The sequence below is a fragment of the Plecotus auritus genome (assembly GCF_963455305.1).
Source record: "Plecotus auritus genome assembly, chromosome: 7".
Classification (NCBI taxonomy): Eukaryota; Metazoa; Chordata; class Mammalia; order Chiroptera; family Vespertilionidae; genus Plecotus; species Plecotus auritus.
In genome coordinates this window covers 173,616,350-173,638,374 of record NC_137774.1, presented here as the reverse complement: position 1 = coordinate 173,638,374, position 22,025 = coordinate 173,616,350, and the positions used below count along the sequence as shown (strand labels likewise).

Here is a 22,025-nt window from a genome sequence, read left to right as displayed (position 1 = left end):
CGCAAAGGGAATGTCCATAGTGAAATGACCTGAAAAGCCAGCTCCCGGGGGAGGGGCATCAATTCAACTGCTTGATCAAACCTAACAGAGACGTGGCTGAGCTTGGTCAGCTGGGAGGCAGAGGCCTGTTGGCTTCACCAGGAAGAGACAGCTTCACACTCCCTCCAGGGACCCACCAGTCCATTCCTCCACAGACCCCTGGGGGAAGGGGTCGGAAAAGGGGGAGGTAAGCACCTGTGCAACCAAGTCCAAATGGCACAGAAGGAGGTGCTTGACCCTAGAAGCCTGTCCATCTAACCAGGGGACCAGATGATGGGCGAGGGGGTGGACCCCAATGCAAGCCCAGCCAAGTTTGGGAAGTTATTATCTATTTTATTCGATCCCTGTCACTTAATGACCTCCCATCACCCTGCAACCAGAATGTGCTCACAAACTCCTGTCCAAGCCGAGGGTTCAGTTCGGGTTGTGGTTCCAGCCTGGATGTTTTCTTGGGCAAGTTTCCTAGTCTTCCTTAATCTATTTCTTCAACTCTCAATGGAAAAGATAAGAGTAGTGAGGGGAAGCAGAGTTTGTCATCCCAAAATATGACTTAAAATATGATTATTTTAAGCTGGTTATTTAAAAAAAACAACAACAAAAGACTCAGGAAAAACCTCTGACCTTCTCCCTAAACGCCTGTGAGAATTTAAATAGGCCTTCCTGCTCCGGGAAGGGAGATGGCGCATAGATAACTATCATATAATACAAACGAGTGTGTGATAGACAGAGGTTGATCAGAGTCCTCTCTGGGCCACAGTGTTCAAGATGGTTCAGCAAACTTGCATTTGCCAAACATTTGCTTTTCCTTCTCCATGTGAATTGCCTTTCTACCCTTTGAAATCGCAAACCACAACCCCACCTTCACCCCCACCCCCTTGTCCTTGGCTCGGGATGGCATATAAGCTTCAGCTGTCTGACCTGTGCTGGGGCCTCATATTCCTATGGAACCCCTGTATGTACATCTATATATATAAAAGGCTAGTATGCAAATTGTCTGTTCGGGAGTTCGACTGGGAGAGCAAGAGTTCGATTGCTCGCTATGGCGTGCACTGACCACCAGGGGGTGGTGCAAAACATGGCAGGTGACCAGCAGGGCGGCGGGGCACTGAGGGAGAGAGGGAAGGAGGAAACGGAGAGGCAGGGAGGCCAGGCCTAGGGACCCTACCCTGCACAATTTTCGTGCACCAGGCCTCTAGTATAGAATAAATTTGGTCATGTTCTCCGGTTAATCTGTCTCATAATTAACTAGATTATGACTCCAGCCAGAAGAAGTGAGAAAAGTAGGAGGGAATTCTATTTTTCCACCCCCACAATATCTACCCCATCAAGTTGTTGCATTTTCAGAGTTAATGCTTGAAAAGTATTCTGCTGAAAAGTAAGCACTGATAAACTTTAACAGATTATCAAAAATGCTTTGGCAGAGATGGCTAGATGCCTGCCTATGGTGAGCTGGTACTCTGGTGGTCCCAGAGAGCTGTGCTTCCCCACACTCATGCCTTTGTGTAATCTCTGCCCATGTTGACTCTGGACTTGGCCATGTGATCAGCTTTGACCAGTGGGAGCATGGCCTGCATGAGGTAAGTGGAGGCTTGAGCACGTGCACACGGGGGCTCATTCTCTTGGAATTCTTCTCAAAAGCCATCCACCAGTCCACAAGGAAGCTCAGGCAGCCATGTGAAGGAGAACGGAGGTCCCAGCCAACGGTCTCTGGCTGAGCTCCCAGCAGGGGCCAACACCACTCCTACTGGCTCTAGCAGTGAGGCCATCTGATCATTTGGCCATTTCAGTTCTCAGCACACACCACAAGAAGCAGAATCATCTGGTCAACCCACAGAATCATGAGAAATAATACATTCCATTATTATAAGATAAACTAGAGACCCGGTGCATGAAATTCGTGCATGGGTAGGGTCTCTAGGCCTGGCCAGCAATCAGAACTGATCCGGGCCTTCCGGCTGCGGGCCGGGACCTTCCTTCATTCCACGCCGCGCCCTGGTGGTCAGCGCACGTCATAGCGAGCAATCGAACTCCCGGTCTCCCAGTCGAACTCCAGAGTAGATACTTTGCATATTAGCCTTTTATATATATATATATAGATAGATAATAAATTCTATTGTTTTAAGTCACTAAGTTGTGAGACTGTTTGTTTTACAGCAACAGATAAAACTAATATCAATTCTCCCTTTTTCCCCATTAGCAAAAGCCCTATTTTATTTGGTATGTAATGTACCCAACTAAAAATCTATACTTCTTTCCCTTCCTTTCAGCTGGAAGTGACCATGTGACACAGTTTGGGCCAATAAAATTAAGAGATTAGGTGGGGCTTTCAGAAAATCCCCCTAAGAGGGCAGACAGCACAGGCCTATCCACTGATCCCTTCTTCCTGCCTGGAACACAGATGTGGTGCTGTAGGTGAGTAAGCGTCTTCTCCCAATGAGGGAAAATTCTAGAGAATCTCAAAGACCTCAGACCTGACATCCCTAAGCCACTGACCCAAAGCAAGCAACTTTTCCAAATCTGTAGAAAACAAGCCTCCTTTTGTTACAGCGTTTATGAACAGCATTGTCATCGTTATCACTGTCACAGGCAGCTGATCCCAACACCCATGAAGCTTCAATTGCAACATTATTTACTGGCACGGGAGCTGCCTGGGGTCGTCACTCGTAACCCAGGCTGCACATGTGAATAGGACTCCCTGCGGGCGGGGAGGAATTTACTTAGAGTTAGGTTCCACAGCGCACTGCTCCACCAGATTTCTGCAGGAAAGTATGCCTCACATTTTCGAGAGCAAAGCACGCCCTGCAAGATGGCTTTGCAAAGCTGCAGAACAGTGCGAAAGAACTAGAAAGCAACATGGGGTCATTTGCTGTGTCCTTTGGGGGACGCTTGGTCCACGTGTGTCTATAGGCCATCTCCCCAAATAGTTTGGAAGCTCCTTGCAGGTGGAGAAAGTCTCATTTCCTATGCTTATCTGTGTTGAGTGCTGTACCTTATGTATTAGTTGGTAAGTGTCCATGTAAGACTTAGCAAATAGTATCCCAGAAATGTTTATGACATTTTAAACATATTTTTATAGGTTTTTAGAGAGGAAGAGAGAGAGAGAAACATTGATATGAGAGCAAAACTCGACTGGTTGCCTCTTGCCCACCCCTTCCTGGGGATTGAGCCTGCAACCTGGGCCTCGAACTGGCTGGGAATCAAACTTGCAACCTTTCCGTGCACTGAATGATGCCCAACCAGCTAGGCCACACCGGCCAGGGCACCTGTGACATTTTTAATAACAGTTGAATTGATTTCACTATATAGCACTGTTTCTCCCCAGATTCTATGAATCTCTTCTGCTTCTCCATATTAGTAATAATCACCAATATTATGTATTTACCTCTTATTTTGTGCCAGGCACTATTATGGTACCTGCTTCACATGTAGTAATTATTTAATCCCCAAAATAACCCAAGAGTCAGGTACTAATATTTGTCCTATTTTGCAGATGAAGAAACTGAGGCCAAGAGAGATTACCCGGAACTGCAGTAAGTGGAGAAGTCAAACACACTACCTGACACAGTCTTTTCTTCTGTCTTTCTTTCATTCTTCCGTTCTTTCTTTCATTTCTCACGTTTACTCCATGTTCAATAAGGAAGCGAAAATAAAGGAGAGGTCATCAGGATGGCTGCCCAGTAGCCGACAACTGCTTTGGGTGGAGAAGCCCACTCGTTAGGCCATGCTGGGAGGACTCGGGCCCAGATACCACCTTTCCTGATCCTCGGCAGAGCTGGCTTCACACATGCTATTCTTTTTTTAAAAAATATATTTTATTGATTTTTTACAGAGGAAGGGAGAGGGATAGAGAGTTAGAAACATCAATGAGAGAGAAACATCGATTAGCTGCCTCCTGCACATCCCCAACTGGGGATGTGCCCGTAACCAAGGTACATGCCCTTGACCGGAATCGAACCTGGGACCTTTCAGTCCGCAGGCCGACGCTCTATCCACTGAGCCAAACCAGTTAGGGCACACATGCTATTCTAAACTTTCTCCAAAATGCCCGTCTAACCTCGGCTCATTTCCCACCCCTCTGAACGGAGCACGAAGGAAGAATGCCCAGACCTGGAGCAGAAGGCCGGTGGTCAGGGAGCGAGGATCAGCATGAGAAAGAACACACTGGATGTTCTCATCGTTTATATTTCTTAACAGGAGTGCGTTATGTTGGATGTGAATGGAGAGTCCTCTTAAGGCACAGAGTTTAAATTAAAATGTTTTCAAAAGCTTCCCAGAAGTCCACAAAGCAAACATGAGACCCACTCAGACCTCCATCTCCCTCCCTTTGCCCCTGGGTCTTTCGGTGGCAAGTCTCCCAGACCAACTCAGTGCCAACTGAGTCTTCTGGTTCCTCAAAGGGCCTCCAAACTCACTCCCCTGTTACATAATTCGACAGGACAGTTCCCCTCTGCTTGGCCAGCAGTGACCTCGATATACTGAACACCAGAACCCCGCCCCTCCCATTTATCCGTCTGCTACTGTGAAGCCAGTTCATCTTCTTGGCATTTGTGCTCTAAGGGTTCTAGGAATCACGAGAGGAAGTCACCTCTCTTCCTGCTTCCGCAGCCTCTGTGGCCTCCTGGTCCACGCAGCTCTGTGGAAGGACTGTGTCCACAGTCATCTTCCTGGCTCCTCCAATTCTGTCCTCCTCTCCTCTGGCTTGTCAGGGGGCAGTCAGCTATGTGATCACGCTGCTCATCTTCTTGTTCTGAAACTCAGGGAGTGGGGACAACCAAGTACAGGACTGTCTCTGAAAGCAAAGGCCCCGGAGGAAGCACAGCTTTACCTTCGTTCTCCCCCGTCCTGACCGTGAGAAACCTGCTTAAGGCGCGTCCTTGGAGAGCTGAGGAATCTGTGTTCAGGCAGAGCAAACAGAGGACTTGCGGAATTTGGTTAAATAGCTGCACGGTGCAGTCACAGATCCAAGCACTAACCGTCTGCAGTGGAAAGTGTCTCTTAAAAATGTGTTCGCTCGCACAGTCGAAAGACCAGTTCCGAAAAGAGCAAGCAATCTACTTCACGTAGCCTGCTGATGACTTTATTTATTTATTTACTGATTTTTTTAAAATATATTTTTATTCAGAGAGGAAGGGGGAGGGAGAGATAGAAACATCAATGATGGGAGAGAATCATGGATCGGCTGCCTCCTGCACGCCCCACACAGGGATCGAGCCCACAACCTGGGCATGTGCCCTGACCGGGAATCGAACTGTGACCTCCTGGCTCATAGGTCGATGCTCAACCACTGAGCCACGCCGGCCAGGCCAGAACCTCCTTTAAGAATGTGAGTTATACTCTAGCTCAGCCTTGGGCAAACTACGGCCCGCGGGCCGGATCCGGCTGTTCTATCCGGTTCTCTTGCTCTCCCCTCCGCTCCTTTACTTTGAATTTATATTAGTTCACACAAACACTCCATCCATGCTTTTGTTCTGGCCCTCCGGTCCAGTTTAAGAACCCATTGTGGCCCTCGAGTCAAAAAGTTTGCCCACCCCTGCTAGCTCTTAATCAGGCGAATTCAAACCTGTAACGTGTTAACGTAAAAAACCATTGAAACCTGTAAAGAATTTTTGTGAGTTTATTTGAACCAAACTGTCGACATATGCCGGGAAGCAGAACTTCAATGAATTGAGAACTGATGACGTTAAAGAGAGCGACAAAAATGGAAAGGCGACCACGAATGACAGAAGCTGACTGGCTACAAAACCTTTGAAGAACACAGACAAGAAGCCATAACATGCGAACTGACACCTCAGCACCAGTAGCACGCGGGTTTACTATGCGTGCACCGCTTGGGCAGGAGAAAACACCCCTGAAAATATCTCACAGGCAGAAGTTGATCCCAGTCAAGAAGACAAAAAACTCAGAGCTCAGGTGTAACGCCCCAACAGAAAACAAGTGCGCCGGGCCAACTCAAGCAGCAGCTCGCTTTAGAATCGCTCTAGAATCGCTTTAGAATCGCTCTAGCAGGAGACCGTTCTGGAGCAATGATTTCTGCAGGGGCCTTTGCGAGCAGCACCCCACCCTCGTCACCTAACCTCACTTTGCTAAATCAAGCAGAGGCTCCAGGCATGGCAGGGGCAGACAACAAAGTGTGGCCCCACGCCATCGAGAGATCGAGAGAGAGAGAGAGAGAGAGAGAGAGAGAGAGAACATGCCGATGTCTGGCCCCCACACCAGGCCACTTTAATCAGTGTTCTAGGGCAGTGGTCAGCAAACTGCGGCTCGCGAGCCACATGTGGCTCTTTGGCCCCTTGAATGTGGCTCTTCCACAAAATACCACATGCGAGCGCGCACGTACAGTGCGATTGAAACTTTGTGGCCCATGCGCAGAAGTTGGTTTTCGGCTCTCAAAAGAAATTTCAATCGTTGTACTGTCGATATTTGGCTCTGTTGACTAATGAGTTTGCCGACAACTGTTCTAGGGGATGGATCCAAGGCAAGTGGTGGTTTAAAAAACAAAACAAAAAACACCCATGTTTTTATTGGTTTCAGAGAGGAAGGGAGAGGAGGAGAGAGAGAGAGATAGGAACGTCAATGGTGAGAGAAAGAATCACCCCCTCCTGGGGATCGAGCTTGCAAGCCTGGCATGTTCCCTGACCGGGAATTGAACCAGTGACCTCTTGGTTCATGGGTCAGTGCTCAACCACTGAGCTACACCGGCCGGGCCAGTTGGTGATGTTTAAAGGCAGGGGACTTTAATGGGTGGCCAAGATCATGACCCGCTGCAGAGGATGAAAGAAAAGCTGTGCCCGGCACACTCATGGATTTCCACGCCAAGTTACTGCTTCTGAGTGTGGAGCTTTGCGGAAGCCCCTTCTCTTAGTCTTTTGATACAACTAACTCCCTTCTGGATGGTCATGAGGCCCTCCTAGTGCCCTCCTGCCCCGTCGCAGTGGGAGAATATTTTCTGGAATTTCTGACGTGCGTAGCAGAACAACCAACCTGGAACACAGTGGCCATTCGGATGATCCGAAAACGTTCCTCTTGCAGATGGAGTGGCCACCACGATGGAGCTGTCCGTGTCTGCTGCCTGTGCCATGATAACAACACCTGGGCTCTACTCCTCTCTGACCCAGTCCTCCGCCAGAGGGGGAGGAGCAATGCGGTCCACAGGAGAGTGTTTAGAAACAGAGGTGGCCTGCAGGCAACACAGGGTGGTGGGCAAGAAGGTCCCTCTGGAGCTGGGCATCCATCCCAAGCTTTGATTCTTGGCCTGATTCTTTCTGGTTCTATGATTTCGGGGTGTCTATTCGAAACTCAGTTTCAGCACCTGTAAAAACAAGTTGCTGTGAGGAACAGAGAGACTACATCTACTAAATCCTCAATCCTTATTAGCGCTTAAGGAGGCAGGATTGAGGTTAGGAGTGAAGGCTGCAGAGCCAGCTGCCCTCGTTGGAATCCCAACACGTCCGTAGCTGTGTGACTTTGGGCAAGTTACTTTATTCCTCTGTGCCCAGGTCCCTCGTGTATGAAAAGGGGATAGTAATATAGGGTTGAATAAGGATTAAATGACCTGCCAGTCGGGGGGCCTTACATCTCAGTTAGCTCAGAACTGGTCTAGTTTATGCCTCCTGGCTAGAATCTTGGCTGGTTTAGAATTTGCCTGCCCCGTTTCACTATCAAAAGTGTCAACAGTGCTCCAGATTGGATAATTAAGTATATGGCCATGGCAGTTCATGTATCTATCACTTAGAAAAGTGCCTGGGTATGGAGTCGATGCTGAGTGTGTGTTAGCTGCTAACATTAGCCCCTAGAGCAGCGCTATCCAATAGGAATATAATGCAAGCCAGATACTACTTCTTAATTTTCTAGTTAACCATAATTTTAAAAGTATAAAGAAACAGCTGAAATCAGTGTCAGTAATATATTTAACTGAGTATATTCAAAATATTAACATTTCAGTATATAATCACTGTAAAAATTAGAGAGAGCCTGGCCGGCGTGGCTCAGTGGTTGAGCATCTACCTATGAACCAGGCAGTCTCAGATGGATTCCTGGTCAGGGCACATGCCTGGATTATGGGCTCAATCCCCAGTGGGGGGTGTGCAGGAGGCAGCCGATCAAGGTCTCTCTCATTGTTGATGTTTCTATCTCCCTCTCCCTTCCTCTCTGAAATCAATAACAATATATTTTTTAAAAAATTAGTGAGACATTTTTCTTTCTCCCCCCTCCCAAGTCCTTGAAAACTGTGTGTATTTTGCACTTATTGCACATCTCACTTTGGACTCGTGGCATTTCAAGTGCTCAGTGGCCTAGTAGACGAGTGACATTTCTGGTGCTGACACGTGGCTGGTGGCTACCCCCTGGTCAGCACACACCTGCAGACTTCGCATCCCCCCTGTGGGATGATGGGCCAGTCTTAAGAAATTCTCCTCTGTAACGTCAAGGTTGAGATGCTTAGCGTCTCTGCCATACTCCTCCGCGCAGGGCTCTGGTGCAGAGCTTTGGATAGTATTGTTGCCAAGCATCTGAGTCTCACCTCCTGAGCAGATGTCCAAGGTCACTGAGAAGAACAGTGTAGTAACCAACCCTTAAAAAAAAATCTCAGTAAGTGGAAAACCATGGGCCAGTGTTTGCGGACTACTTTATTACTAAGATCTTATTAAACTATGAAAAGCAGGGTTAAAGTTACTTTGTTAATTTCTCCCATGTCACAGTTTCCTCCTATTTGAAACATTCCCAAGAAAATACAAAAAAAAGAATTATAATAAAGGTTTTTCTATCAATATTTGGGCTTTATTTTTCTCTGTAGGCTATCTCCCTCCAACCTTCTGATTGCGTTTCTGTTCCATTCTCTGGTCTGGGCCCAATGTAGCCACATTCCCCTCAATCACTGCCTGTACGTAGATAGACCCAGAAGTGCAGTCAGAACCTGACCAAACACCCAGTATAGTGGAGGGTTACTTTCTGGCTTTTGTGTGATACCTATCTCTATTTCCTCCTTCAGGGACAGTTTCTTGTGACCCCAACAAGTCTTAGCTTTGGTAACCCCGACTTACGAAGTTCGTCATCCGGAAGATGGATGAGAAATGGAGCAAGAGAGAAGGGATGTAATATTTAACTTTGAAAATGAAAACTTGGCCCCACCGGTCAATACATTTCTTTTTCAGGTCCTCTAAGTCCTGCACGGCAACACTCTTAGGCGTTTAGGATGTTACTGGTATGCAAGCCTGGCCTGCTAGGACACTGGAGAGCAACGCTGTGTTGGGAAATGCAGGACAAGATTGCTTGTGAGGGCCCTTTAAGCTATGAGCATGGGCTTAGAAAGCTGGAGCTGGAAAAATTCCGAGGCCATGTAATTTGATGTCGTTGTTTACTGACTAGGGAAGTGGGACCAGGAAACATTCAAACACTTGGTGAAGTTCAAGTGGCAAGTTAGTAAAAGGTGCTCTTATTGCTCTCAGTACTACATATCACACCACGGTTACCTTGACTTAAGGGTAATTCCTCTACTGACAAAAAGTTTTTACCAACTTTATGCAGGTTAGGTGGCTATTTGATGTTAGTTTTCTTCTCTCAAACACTTTCCCCTGGGCCTGATCTCCATCAAACGGTGGTGCTCAATGCATTCTAAATCCGATTAGCATTTCTAAAAGACCTGGGCAAAAAAGACAACAACTATGAGAAGACTGTTCGACCCCATACTCCACTACCAGTCCCCTGGCAGGTGGCTGAACTTGAGCTATGGTCTGCGGTTCAGGAGAGGGGGATCTGGGAAAGGGTCTTGGCACACTGGACTAACTCTGAGTCCTTTCCTCCTCAGCAATCCCTCAAATCCCCGGATCCGGCCCGTTGGGCTGTTCTATCCGGCCCGTGGAGCCGAAAGAGCGGAGGGTTCTCTTGCTCTCCCCTCCGCTCCTTTACTTTGAATTTATATTAGTTCACACAAACACTCCATCCATGCTTTTGTTCTGGCCCTCCGGTCCAGTTTAAGAACCCATGGTGGCCCTCGAGTCAAAAAGTTTGCCCACCCCTGTGTTAGAGGGTGGGATTCTAAACTGAGGAGAAGAAATACACACGCCATCTCCAGAGCCCAGGGCTGACAGAGGCAGGTGGGCTCCTAGGCAGGCAGGCGGCTGGGGCAGACTCCCACAGTGTAAAAGAGAGAAGAGGTGGAGGAGGAGGAGGAAGGACGGGGGAGGAGGAGGGGGAGTGGGAGGAGGAGGAGGAGGAGACAGGCCTTCTATGGATAAAAGGCTGATGACCTAGCCTTGTACAATGATTGTTTAATGTTTGATGTTTTAACTCCTTCAACTACAGAATATGCTCATGTTAATTTTCCAAGGCAGCAGGATAGATACCCTCTTCCACATTTCAAATCCCACCCTCCCAGCTGCCCCTCTGAATGAAGACACTGACCGGCTAAAAGCAGAACCGAAAAGTCACAAGTGGCAGTGCCATTCCTCCCAAATCCCCGACAGCACGCCATTAACATGAACCACAATGGAAACCGTCCTGTAGAAATCGCTAGTATTAAAGCAAAAAAACAAAAAAAAAAAAAACAAAACAAAAAAAACACACAAAACAAACCTTCGCCAGGTCGCATTTCCTTTGGAGGCGGTTTTATCTGAAAGGGATGAAAGACAGGAGAGGGGTGGACATCTTGTTTTGAACTGGCCGTTCATCACTTCTCCAAGGAATCTCTGGGGTACCATTGAGAAGACCCTGCAACCAGTTACAACGCTCTTGCTCCCTGTTTGCTAAGTCACTTGTTACAGCCAAGACAGACCGTTTCCTTGGCTGCTAGGGAGGAGGGTGGAGGTGGAAGAAGGGGTACAGGTCAAGTCGGACCTGTCCATGTCAAGATCTGGCCACGACGTGATAAACTGAACTCTGTTAGGGCGAGTTCCACCTTTGATTATTATTATTATTATTATTATTATTATTATCTTTTTTTTAAAGAGTGGCTCCCATCAAAAAGGACGCATCCCACTTCTTTAACCCAGAAAGCTTCCCGCCATCGCCAAGGACTCGGAGCTCACCCCCAGCCCGAGCCCGAGCGAGGAGGGCCCCTGGCGAATCAAGACTCTCAGCCCCAGCTGGTCTGCACGCCTAGAATGAATGGAAACGCCGTCCACATTAAAGCGGGTGGAGGGCTCCGAAATCCTTGGAGATGAAGGAGTCCACCAGGACTCACAGGCCGGTCTCAGCCTGCTGGGGGAGGGGGAGCCGCTCAGGGGTCCTGGGGAGGACGCCCTCCCCCTGGGCTTCCCAGGCACTGCTTTGGGGGCGCTCCCGGGTCGCGCCTCCCGGCTCAGGCGGGGGCACCGCCACCTGAGCGGGGCCGCTTTTCCGTCGTCACCTGAGGAGGGTAGCGCAGTCCCTGCCACCGACCGGTTCAGCCCAGAGACCACGAGCACCTTCTGGGCTCCTCTCTGTTCCTTTGGGGAAACCTAACCCATGGGAGTCCGCTCAGAAGGCGCTGGGTCACTGACCTGCCCCCCACGACCACGAGCGACTTTGGAAAGTTGCCCCGAAATGAATACTATCCGGGAACTCATCCGTCCGGAGCCTGGGGGGACCCAGCACCCGCCCTTCCCACGAACTTTAGGTGAAGCTGTTGAAACGCGTCCGCGGGGAACACGATCCACGCACGCTGAGAGCAGGCCACGGCCGCCCGGGGCGCGCGCCCAGGGATGGGGCGGCAGCCCGGCCCGGAGCACCTTCCGCAGGTCGGGCCGGCGAGCGGGGCCGGGTCACCTGACTCGCGGAATTTAGGGCCGCGCGGGTGGAAGGGGAGGGGAATGGTTAGCACCTCCCTTCCCGCTCCCGGGATCCGGCCAGCGGGGCCGGCGCCGGGCAGCCACGTGGTGGTGCTGCGGCTGCCCCCGCCCCGCAGCCCAGCCCGGGAGCCGGCGCCCACTGACCCCCGCGGCGGAGCGGGAGGAGGAGGAGGGCGAGGAGGAGGGATCGAGGCGCAGGAAGCCAAGCAGGAAGCGAGCCCGGCGGCCGCGTTTTCCTGGGGAAGCGGCGGGCGGGGTGGAGCAGCCAGCGGGCCCGGGAGCCGCCGCCGCCGCCGCCGCCGCCGCCTGGATGGGGTGAGTGCGCGGCGCCGAGTTGGAGGCTCCCGGCGCGGGGTCCCGGCGCGTCCCCGCCTTTGTGTCTGGGCTCGGGCGGCGGCGGGAGCTGGGACGGCGCGCGGGTGGAGCGGCTCCGCGGGGTGGCCGCGAGCGTCCCGCCACCGCTCCCGGGTCCCTCGCCGGCCCGCCGCGGAGGGCGGACTTGGGGACGGAGGCAGAGGAGGATGGCGGGGGTCGGAGTGGAGAGGGGGGGACCGAGCCAAGTTAGGAGAGGGGGCTCCGCCTCGCGACTCGTAGGCCGGCGGGGCAGGGCGCGGGCTGCGGAGCGGGAGCGCGGGTGGCGATGAATGACCGGCCCCGGCGGGGCGCTTGGGGCGCCCTCGAGGCTGCTCCCTGCCCACCTGCCGGGCCCGCCTGCGGCCGCTCCCCTTGGGGCTCCGCGGGGAACTTGGAGGAGCTGAGGAGGAAGGCGGGAGCGGGAGACTGGATGGCCTGCGAGCGGGGTCCGCTATTGTTCCATTCTGACTCCGGGAGCCCGCCGGCTGGCCCCGGGGTGCAGGCGAGGCCCCCCCCCCCCTCCCCTCCGGGCCTGAGACTGCCTCCCGGTCCTCCTCGTCCTTTTCCCGCCGCTGCCCTGAGGATGGGGGAAGGAGGGATGCTGGAGTTCGGGCGGCTCGGGGCAGCGGGGACTTCGGGAGGAGGGAGGATGTGGAGCCGCGAGAGGGGCGCGGGCCGCCCTGTACCCCAACATCTATCTGCCGGGGGGGGTACCCTCCCCAGCCCACCTTCCCTTCGCTGCAGGCGTGGGCAGGTTTGTGCCCGCGGTTTCGTTTCTACACTTTGCAGGGCTCACAGCCAAGCCCTGGCTCACACTCTCCTTTGCGTTTGGACCTCGCTTAACCCTTTTGTGCAGTGTCGGGGGGCGGGGGGCGGCTCAGAACTCGGAGAGGCAGCCGACGGGCAGATGGAGCCCGGTGTAAAGTGGAGGAGTTTCAAGACACCCCCGGGGGCCGGGGCTGTGTGTCCAGGCTTGCGCTCCTCCTGGGCGCCGGGGCAGCGCAACTTTCTTTCCAGGGATGGTGGGGGCAGACCTGCGGGCCAGGCCGCTCCCTGGACCAGCGGCTTTGCGGGGCCTCAGGCTCACAGGTGATGGGCATGGATCTGCGTTTTCCTTCCGGGAGAGGAGAATGCCCAGCTGCCTGGGCTGGGGAGACATTGCAGCTCCGGGGAATGTGAACTCCAGGCTCTAAGAGGCTGGCAGAGGGAGCAGCTGCTTTGGCGGATCCAGACTCCGCAGAAGCTCACCGTGCGCAGCGAGGAGCGGCTCACCTGCCCGAGGCTGGAAGGGAGTTGGAGAAGACACGGTGCATCCCTGGGAGCTGGGTTTCCATTGCTCTGTCCCCGGCTGCAGGCCCCTGTTCACCTCGGGGCCGGGCGTGTTATTCCCGATGGGTGTAATCTGGCCATCGTTGCTTTAAGGATGCCTAACCAGTGTCATATGTTTGCTCTTGGGCTTGTAAGGTAGATTTCACGTGAGGAAATCTATCCAGTTTGTACCATTTGTAACCAGTGCTTGCGTAACATGGATTGGGAGAGGCGATCCCGTGCTGGGCTGTTGTGGGGGAGGAGGGGGGTTCATTTCCATTCATTGAGATGTTTCATTAATGGATTTCTTGTATCATTGACATTCCTTAGATTTGTTTTTATGGCTTTTTGGGGGTAGGAGTGGTGAGCACAGCCCTGTTGAAAAGTCTTATTACTATTATCTGTGGAACTGAATAAAAGAATGGGTGCCAGGCCCTGGCCACTCCGTGGGGGCATGGCATAGTGTCCCCGCTCATCCCTAGAGTACCTGGCGATGCAGCTCTGTCTCCGCCTGCCACTTCTCAGAGCAGCGTGGTGGCAGGTACACTTACTCCCACTCATGTTTTAAAGGTGAAGAAATGGAGGTTTGGAGGTTAAAGAAACTGGGCCTTGGAATTCAGGGAATGTGATGGAGGAGTTTTGTCCCGCTCTCTTCCTTCCTTTCAAAGTAAAATAAAAAAAAGAGCATGAAATACTTCCAGTGTTTCCAATATCGAAAGAGAATGTAAGCAAAGCTTCCATCTCCCCCCACTACCTATGTTTAAGAGTTGCTCATCTTTCCATATTTGCATTCTAGCCCCCTCATAAAAATAAACTACAGCCTACTCATGTGAAGTTCACATATAAAGTCTTCAAACGTGTCTGGTAGGTCTGGATATTACCTGTTCACAAACTGTCTGCGAGCTTGTGTGTTTCACTTTTTATGTAAATGGTATCATTCTCTGTACAGACAACTGGCATGTTTTCATTTGTCCTTACGTTTCTGCTGTACCTGTAGAACTTCCTTCAGCTGCTACAGAGAATTCCAGTGTCTGAATAAGGTGGCTTATGCACACTTTCTCCTCACCAAGAGAAAATCAGAGTGTCTCCAGTTTTCCCCTGTGAACACCTTTTCTGCTGAGGACATTTGCCCGGATTCCGCTTTTTTTGCTGTGATAAATAGCGCCACAGTAAACATCTGAGGCCTATTTCCCTAGGCCAAGCCGCTCTGATACACACGTACGCCATTGATAGCTGGGTAGTGGGGTCTAGTAATGCTACATTTATTATTTCACTTCTCAACAAGCATTTAGGGTGCTTATAGAGGGCCCTCTTGGTGATTTGTTGAATGAAAAAGTAAAATCGATCAACTTTTAGCTCTAAGAAGGTTATGTTGGTTGACTGGACTCTTTTGCTGTTTTGTTAATTTTTTTTAAAAAAAAATAAGAAAAATACCTCTTAAGTCCAAAGCTGGAGCAGCAGACACACTGTGGTGCTGACGGGGATGCTTGGCCGGAGCCTTTCTCAGCCAGTCCCCGGCGGTGTCACCTCGGATGACTCACTCAGCCTTCCCTCATTTCTTGGTGAGACTAAGGGGTTTGAGTAAGCATTTACAGAGGCACATTCTTGCTCCAAGAGTCTGTGAAAATGTGGCTGCGTTCATGACATTTTGCCCCTCGTTGTAATCCCTGAATCTGGCAGCAGTTGAAGGCATTTAAATACATTGGCTTCCTCCTTACTCCTTCAGATTGCCAGGCACATGCTTGCCTCCGAGCCATTGCATTCGCTGTTCCCACTGTCTGGAACGTTCCTCCCTTGGATATCTACATGCCTGTGCCCCTTGACCCCCTCAGCTCTTGACTCAGACATCACCTTCCCCCGCCACCCTCTTCCATGCCCCCTCGCTCCTCTGCTTTATTTCCGTCCACGGTACTTACTGCCTTCCAGCTCGCCACGTGCTTTGATTTGTATTAGCAGGCTGTCTTTCATTCTTGTGCACTGTTCACGGCTATGTCCCTCGTGTCTAGAACGATGTTGACATACAGTGGGCATTCGAATGTTTGTCGAATGAATATAATGCTTTCTGTTGTGGAATCCTAAGTGGCTGTAATTGAGTGCCCCGACTGTCATATTTACAGGTTCCATCTGGATAAAAAACAGTATCTTCTAAAGAGAGCACTGCACTCCACTTAAATTCATGTGATTTCTCCCTCAAAACACTCGTCTTCAGATTTTTTTCTGCCACCCTTGGCCTAACCCTGGATTCAGAGGAAAACCTAAGTAACTCGACGCTCAGAAGTGCAGCCGCCTTCCCTTTTCTCGATAACTTAGCTTCCCAACATCTCACATGTGGGAGGTGCAGAAAGGGACCTGATTCTCCTGTGCACGCTGCGTCTGTGCAGACCGGCCAGCGACCATCTCGAGTGCCAGCCGCTGGGAGTTTCTAGGACTAGAGCATGTATTTCTCTGAATTGCTGGGGGCAGGGAGGGGGGAGGGGGCGAAGGGGGGGGCGGGGAGAGACACAATGGTTTCCCTGACTCTGCATTCATCAGTGAGGCTTTCTTTTTGAGGGTGGTGGAGATGATGACCTTATTCTAAAGATCCAGGAGCAACCAGGATGTAGGAGGGTGCCTAGAAGTCCTCTAAGAATGGGCACATCCTAAAACCTTTAACTCACGGTACTGAAAACATTCGCTGTTAGAGGGCGGTGCGTTATTTCGCTGGAAGCCAAATGGATTTTCTCGACCTTGCATGAGGAATACAGGAGTTGACAAAACAAAGCTAAACACGTTAGTGGCCTCTTGGGTGTATTTTAAATGGGTGATAGGGGAAAGGAGTCTAGTGGGGAGTCCCAGGTGAGGCAGGTGGCACTGAGCAGGGACATGAAGATCAGAGAAGGATCTGGAACCCGGGCCCTTGGCATCTGCTGAGTGAGAACCACATCAACACCTCTGTATGTCCAGGTTTGTCAGTGAGCCCACACATTCTGGGCCGAGACGCTTAGTTTGACAGGAAAGCTCCTGGAACTGGAACGTCGCCTGGGAAAGGTGGCATACTAGTGACTGATCATTTCTCAGAGGTGAAAGGGAGCCCTGACTTGGGGGGACGAATAGGACCCAGTCATCCCGCTGCCAGGAGCAGCTGCCTCTTCCTGTGGCCTCTTCCCAGCCCCCCCAAAGATGTGGGAACTTGTGGGCCAGGAAGCTCATGGGCGGTGGGTAGCTTTTTCTCTTTCTCTTTCTTTTTTGTATGTCTTTATTGACTTGAGGGAGAGGGAGGGGGAGATGGGAGAGAGAGGGAGAAACACTGATGCAAGAGAGAAACATCGATCAGTTGCCTCACCCACGCATCCCCAACTGCAGATCGAACCTGCAGCCTGGGCGTGTGCCCTGACCGGGAATTGAACCAGCGATCTTTCGGTGGGTACAGGGGATGTGTAGGCCAGCGGTTGCCTGTTTTTATTTTTATTTTTCTTTGTTATTTAAGGCAGAGGAAAATACAGGCTGTGGCCCCGCCTCAACAGAGCTGGTGCTGGGACCCTGCCTTGAGCCCTGTCGGGAGGTGCTCCCCCAGGGCCGGGTGGTGGTGATGAGCCTGCGTTCTGTCTCTGAGCCAGTCTTCTTTCAGACCCAGTCCGCCTTCATCACGGCTGAAAGTTGATCCAGATGCTCTCAGAACCTTCTTGGATCTTTTTTTAAAATATATATATATATTGATTGATTTCAGAGAGGAAGGGATAGGGAGACTTAGAAACATCCATGATGAGAGGGAATCATTGATGGGCTGCCTCCTGCACGCCTCACACTGGGGATGGAGTCCGCAACCTGGGCACGTGCCCTGACCGGGAATCGAACCATGACCTCCTGGTTCATAGGTCAACGCTCAGTCACTGAGCCACACCGGCTGGGCAGAACCTTCTTGGATCTTTATTAAAAAACAACAAAAACTCTTTAGGTTTTTTTTTTTTGTTTTTTTTTTTTTTTTTGAGAGGAGGCAACAAATCATTTTTCTATTTTGAGGGGAAAATGTTTCACATTCCTTTCCTCTATGTCTTTTTAGATTTGGAAGAAACTATTCAAAATATAGGCATAGAAACTATTGCCCAATATCTGTAAGTCACCCAGGTTTCCTAGGAGTTTTTCGTTTGTTTGTTTGTTTTTTAAGGAAAAACTCGTTTCTGCTACTCACAGCTACGTGTGGCCGGCCGGCCAGCCATCGTGGCCAACTCCTCGTTGGTTTTTTTCTGTGCTGTTCAGCTTCACACCGCGTTGGGCGTGCTGTGTTCACTTCTTCTGTTGCTTTTCTTCTGGAGCCTCTAAAAGCCAGACGGTTTCCTCGGAGCGCCTCCCATCCCCGCCGCCTCTGGGCCAGGCTGTGGACGGCTGTGTCACCGCCTGCGCCTTGTTTGACAACAGCTTGCTTTCTTCCTCTCCTTTGAAACAACCCCTGATTATTTGAGGTGCATACCCCCTGGAACAAAGCGCATTGGATTCTCGTTACATTGCAAGCGGGTGTTTCTGTCCACGGTGGCAAAAGAAACAGAAGGAGCAGGCACCCTATCCGGCTGATAGTGGCTTCAGGCGTGGGTGGCAGCCTGCCGGCCAGGCTGCTTCTGTGTGTGTGTGTGTGTGGCTTCCAGATCCCCTGCCCAGGCCTGCCTCCCCGGGTGCTGTGTCTTAGGATGCCACTTCATTATAATCTCGGTGCTTTTAAAAAATATGTATTTTTATTGATTTCAGAGAGGAAGGGAGAGGGAGAGAAAGATAGAAACGTCAGCCATGAGAGAATCATTGATCAATTGCCTCCTGCACACCCCCCACTGGGGATCCAGCCCACATGTGCCCTGACCGGGAATCGAACTGTGACCTCCTGGTTCATAGGTGGACGCTCAACCACCAAGCCACTCGGGCCGGGCATAATCTGAGTGCTTTCAATTGTCCTGAAGGATTGTAGTACATGTATTTCATTTCTTATGGCTCGGACAGAGTTGTTATACAGGGTATCCGAGTACTTGCTTAAGGCACAGGGATGTTCTGATGAGAGGGAAGCATCTGAGTGTCCGGAAGTTTTGCTTTTCCGGATCCTCACCACACCAATCTGTAGCTCAGTCGCCAGCTCAGCTGAGTGTAAAAACAGCCGCCTCCCTTGTCTGTAATTATCTTTACATTTCGTTATACCTTGGTGTCTTCAGCAAAGCTCTATGGAAGAGGAATATTTGACCTGTGAGTTCTATAACTTTCTTCATTAAGCATATGCTGTACATATGAAAACGACAAGGAAGTAAGACGCGACCCTCCCCTGGAATGAGGCAGGGGTGTGTGAGTGCGGGCACCCGCCCAAGGGATGCCTTTTTCAAAGTGGTCCAGTCACACTCCCTAGAGGGAGCCAGTGTGTGCCAGCAGCCAACCGAGCGAGGACTGCCCGTCAGGCAGGGCAGCTGGACCTCTTTGAAGTAGTAAACATGTTGGTCTGTTGGCCAGACGTTTAAAAATTATTATTATTATTATTATTTTTAAAATATATTTTATTGATTTTTTACAGAGAGGAAGGGAGAGGGATAGAGAGCTAGAAACATCGAGAGAGAAACATCGATCAGCTGCCTCCTGCACACCTCCCACTGGGGATGTGCCCGCAACCAAGGTACATGCCCTTGACCGGAATCGAACCCGGGACCCTTCAGTCCGCAGGCTGACACTCTAGCCACTGAGCCAAACCGGTTTCGGCCGTTTAAAAATTATTACTGCTGTTGTCTCCTAGGCAGCCCAGGGGTGTGTTTTGGGCTCAGGAGCCAAACCTGAGTGTAAACCCGGCCTCGTCCACTTGTAAACGGTGCCACTGGGCCAGATAAACGGTCCTACGCCGCCATTTTCCAGTCTGGCCTCCGGGGATAACAGCAGCATCTAATCCAAAGTGGTGTGAGCGTTAAGTGATAGATTACTCATTTATAACAAAATAGTAGGAAAAAAATAAAAATTTGCAAAATAAGATAAAATTAAGTAAGTGATTGCTATGGTGACTGTTGCTATATTGCGAATGTTACCATGTTCTATATCCACCGACCTCGCAAGAACTGCTGCTGTGTTGGCCAATGTGATTATACCTGCCATGATAGCCCATCGCAGTCATGAGGGTTGCCCCATATGTCAGTCGTTGCAACACATCTGTGCAGTTCACAGCTATTTTCCCTGTGTTGTCAGTCCTCCATTTAGTTCTGTTGTCATACCATTAGGCAATGTGGACAATGCAAAGACATGTTTCCTTTAGCAGTGACCAGTCTTATTCGAAACTGCATTGGCACGTTCCTCAGTTTCACCAGACAACTCGTTTCTATCATCATCTAGGCACAGAGCAATAAAGTCACGTTCAAAATGACGCTGGTGAAAACAAGCAAGCAAGCAAACAAAAACAAAACAAAACAAAACAAAGTGAAATGGTTGTACTTAGGGTGAGTGAGAGGGAGTTACATTTCCTACTGGACCCTTTGGAAAAGCGTCTATTTGTTGATAGACAAAAATACACACATGCTTTCTGGACTGTGTATAACAGAGCAGTAGTTGACTTTGACTGTAAGTGTGTCTGTCTTAAGTGAAATAACATTGTTGGTTAATCATTCCTTCTTTTGCGTGTGGCAGAGTAAACCTTTAAAACTACACCTTTCGTTATCATTAACGTGCAGTTAACCTAGATTTTAAACTAGGTCTGAGTTTTATGGTTTATGATAGTAAGTGTACGGTAAAGATGGTAAAATGCAATTTTATGCTTAACTTTATACTTGCCTTGCTGCTGTTACTGCTAAATGGATGCTGTCATCCCAGTCTTAGAAGGAAAAAATCTAAACCTTCACTGTCTCATAGAAATACAAGCAAGCCAGAAATACAAACCACAGAGGTCATTTTAGATTTTCTAGTAGCCACAAAAAAAGGGAGAAACTAATGAAATTAATAGTAGTGATATGTTTTATTTTACCTAGTAGATCCAAAATATTATCAACATGTACTTAATAGAAGACTTATCAGTGGTATAGTTGACATTCTTTTTCCATAGTAAGTCTTTCAAATCACTGTGTGTTTTCTACTTATAGGACTTGTCAATTTGCGCTGGTCACCGTTCACATGTGGCTAATGGCTGGTCACTGTTCGCATATGGCTAATGGCTGGTCACCGATTGCATGTGGCTAATGGCTGGTCACCGTTCGCGTGTGGCTAATGGCTGGTCACCGTTCGCATGTGGCTAATGGCTGGTCACAGTTCGCATGTGGCTAATGTCTGGTCACCGATTGCATGTGGCTAATGGCTGGTCACCGTTCGCATGTGGCTAATGGCTGTAGTATTGGACAGCATCAGTCTAAGTAGCGTGTCACCTTGTCAGTCTTGGAACCCCAGTACCTCCTGAAACCCAGAATGCCCTCAATAAATGCACATTTGATTAAGTTTCCCTGTGTCTTTACCCACTTATCAGGGATTTTGCTCACAGCTTTAAGCATTTCTTTAGAGAAATACAATAACTTCATCACAGACTGATTACATAGCATAATGGACATTTGTGGTTTTGGTTTACAGATGTAGATCTCTGCTTTTGTACATGGAATCTACATGGACTTTTTTTTTTTTAACAGTGAAACTGGTTTTCGTAGGCAGGGGTTGTGTGTGGTCCACATTTCTGCGTGTCTCATAGTTGGTATTCAGAGCATATGAGTAATTAAAACAGGATAGGTGTCTTATTTTTCCTCTTCAGTTGCCAGTTCTTGAGTAGCTGTGCTACTTTTACTCTGTAAACCCTCCTGGCATTAGGGGCCAGGTATGTGTGGATGTGCTTGGGGAACGGGAGGAGCATAGTCAATCTTTATTACGGTTAATGAAACAGCCCCGTCCTTCATGTTAATGCGCTTTATTTCTGATCCCTACGCACAGAAAGTGGTCCAGGGCATCAGCTCATGGGTTTGTCTTCCCTGGGCGGGCGGCTCTAGGCCCCCGTGGAGCACAGGCCTGGACAGCATGGGCCCTTCTAGTGGGAAAGATCTGAAGGGCTCTCCATTGGCACTGCCAGGGCGATGCAGGGCAGATGCAGGGCAATGCAGGGCAGATGCAGGCTGGCACAGCCCCCGGGGAGCGATGCCTTGTCTGAGCCAGTGTGTTAGGCTTCTCTCCCAGGTGGCTTGTTTAGAATGAACTAGGGCACGAAGGTGGGTTTGCATATCACATCTTCAGGGCCATTCAAGGATTAACTGCCCAGAGGATTATCCGTGGGCCTTGAGGCCTCCTGGTCCAGCTGAGCCCCAGCACCCCACCCCCGACCCCCTTCCTTTGTTCCCTCCTATCCTGGGGGTTTCCCTTATTCATCCCTAGCCTTGGCTCCTCCCGCAGCAGCTTCCTTGTCCCCCTCAACTCTGTGGAGCCAAGTCCCCTGGGGAGCAGCGGTGGGACGGTCCACCCCGACTCCCTGTGGACCCAGCTGTTACAGTGGCTGTTGCTTTTGGGAGCGTTTGACAGTAGTCTAACCCTCTTCATCTGGAGAACTGCAGTTGCATTCATTGTGGGCTGGTTCGTGTAGGAGAGGCGAAGGGAGCAGCGTGGGCCTCTCAG

General features: G+C 50.2%; 1 protein-coding gene and 1 long non-coding RNA gene across 3 annotated transcripts in view; one reads left to right on the top strand and one right to left on the bottom strand.

The window, feature by feature from the left end:
- Nucleotides 1-5,639: 5,639 nt before the first annotated feature.
- LOC308253561 lies at nucleotides 5,640-11,785 on the bottom strand. Its single transcript, XR_013961142.1, has 4 exons — nucleotides 11,625-11,785; nucleotides 10,609-10,645; nucleotides 8,397-8,608; nucleotides 5,640-7,348 (listed from the first exon to the last, which is right to left on the bottom strand). It is a non-coding gene; the product is annotated as an uncharacterized lncRNA (long non-coding RNA).
- A 94-nt stretch (nucleotides 11,786-11,879) lies between these two features.
- RAI14 (retinoic acid induced 14) overlaps nucleotides 11,880-22,025 on the top strand; it is a 137,920-nt gene continuing 127,774 nt past the window's right edge. Inside the window, exon 1 of one of the 2 annotated variants that reach the window (XM_080679147.1) lies at nucleotides 11,880-12,116. The gene's annotated coding sequence lies outside the window, so the exon portion shown is untranslated. The remainder of the gene's footprint in view (nucleotides 12,117-22,025) is intronic. The other variant, XM_080679146.1, reaches the window with a different exon arrangement.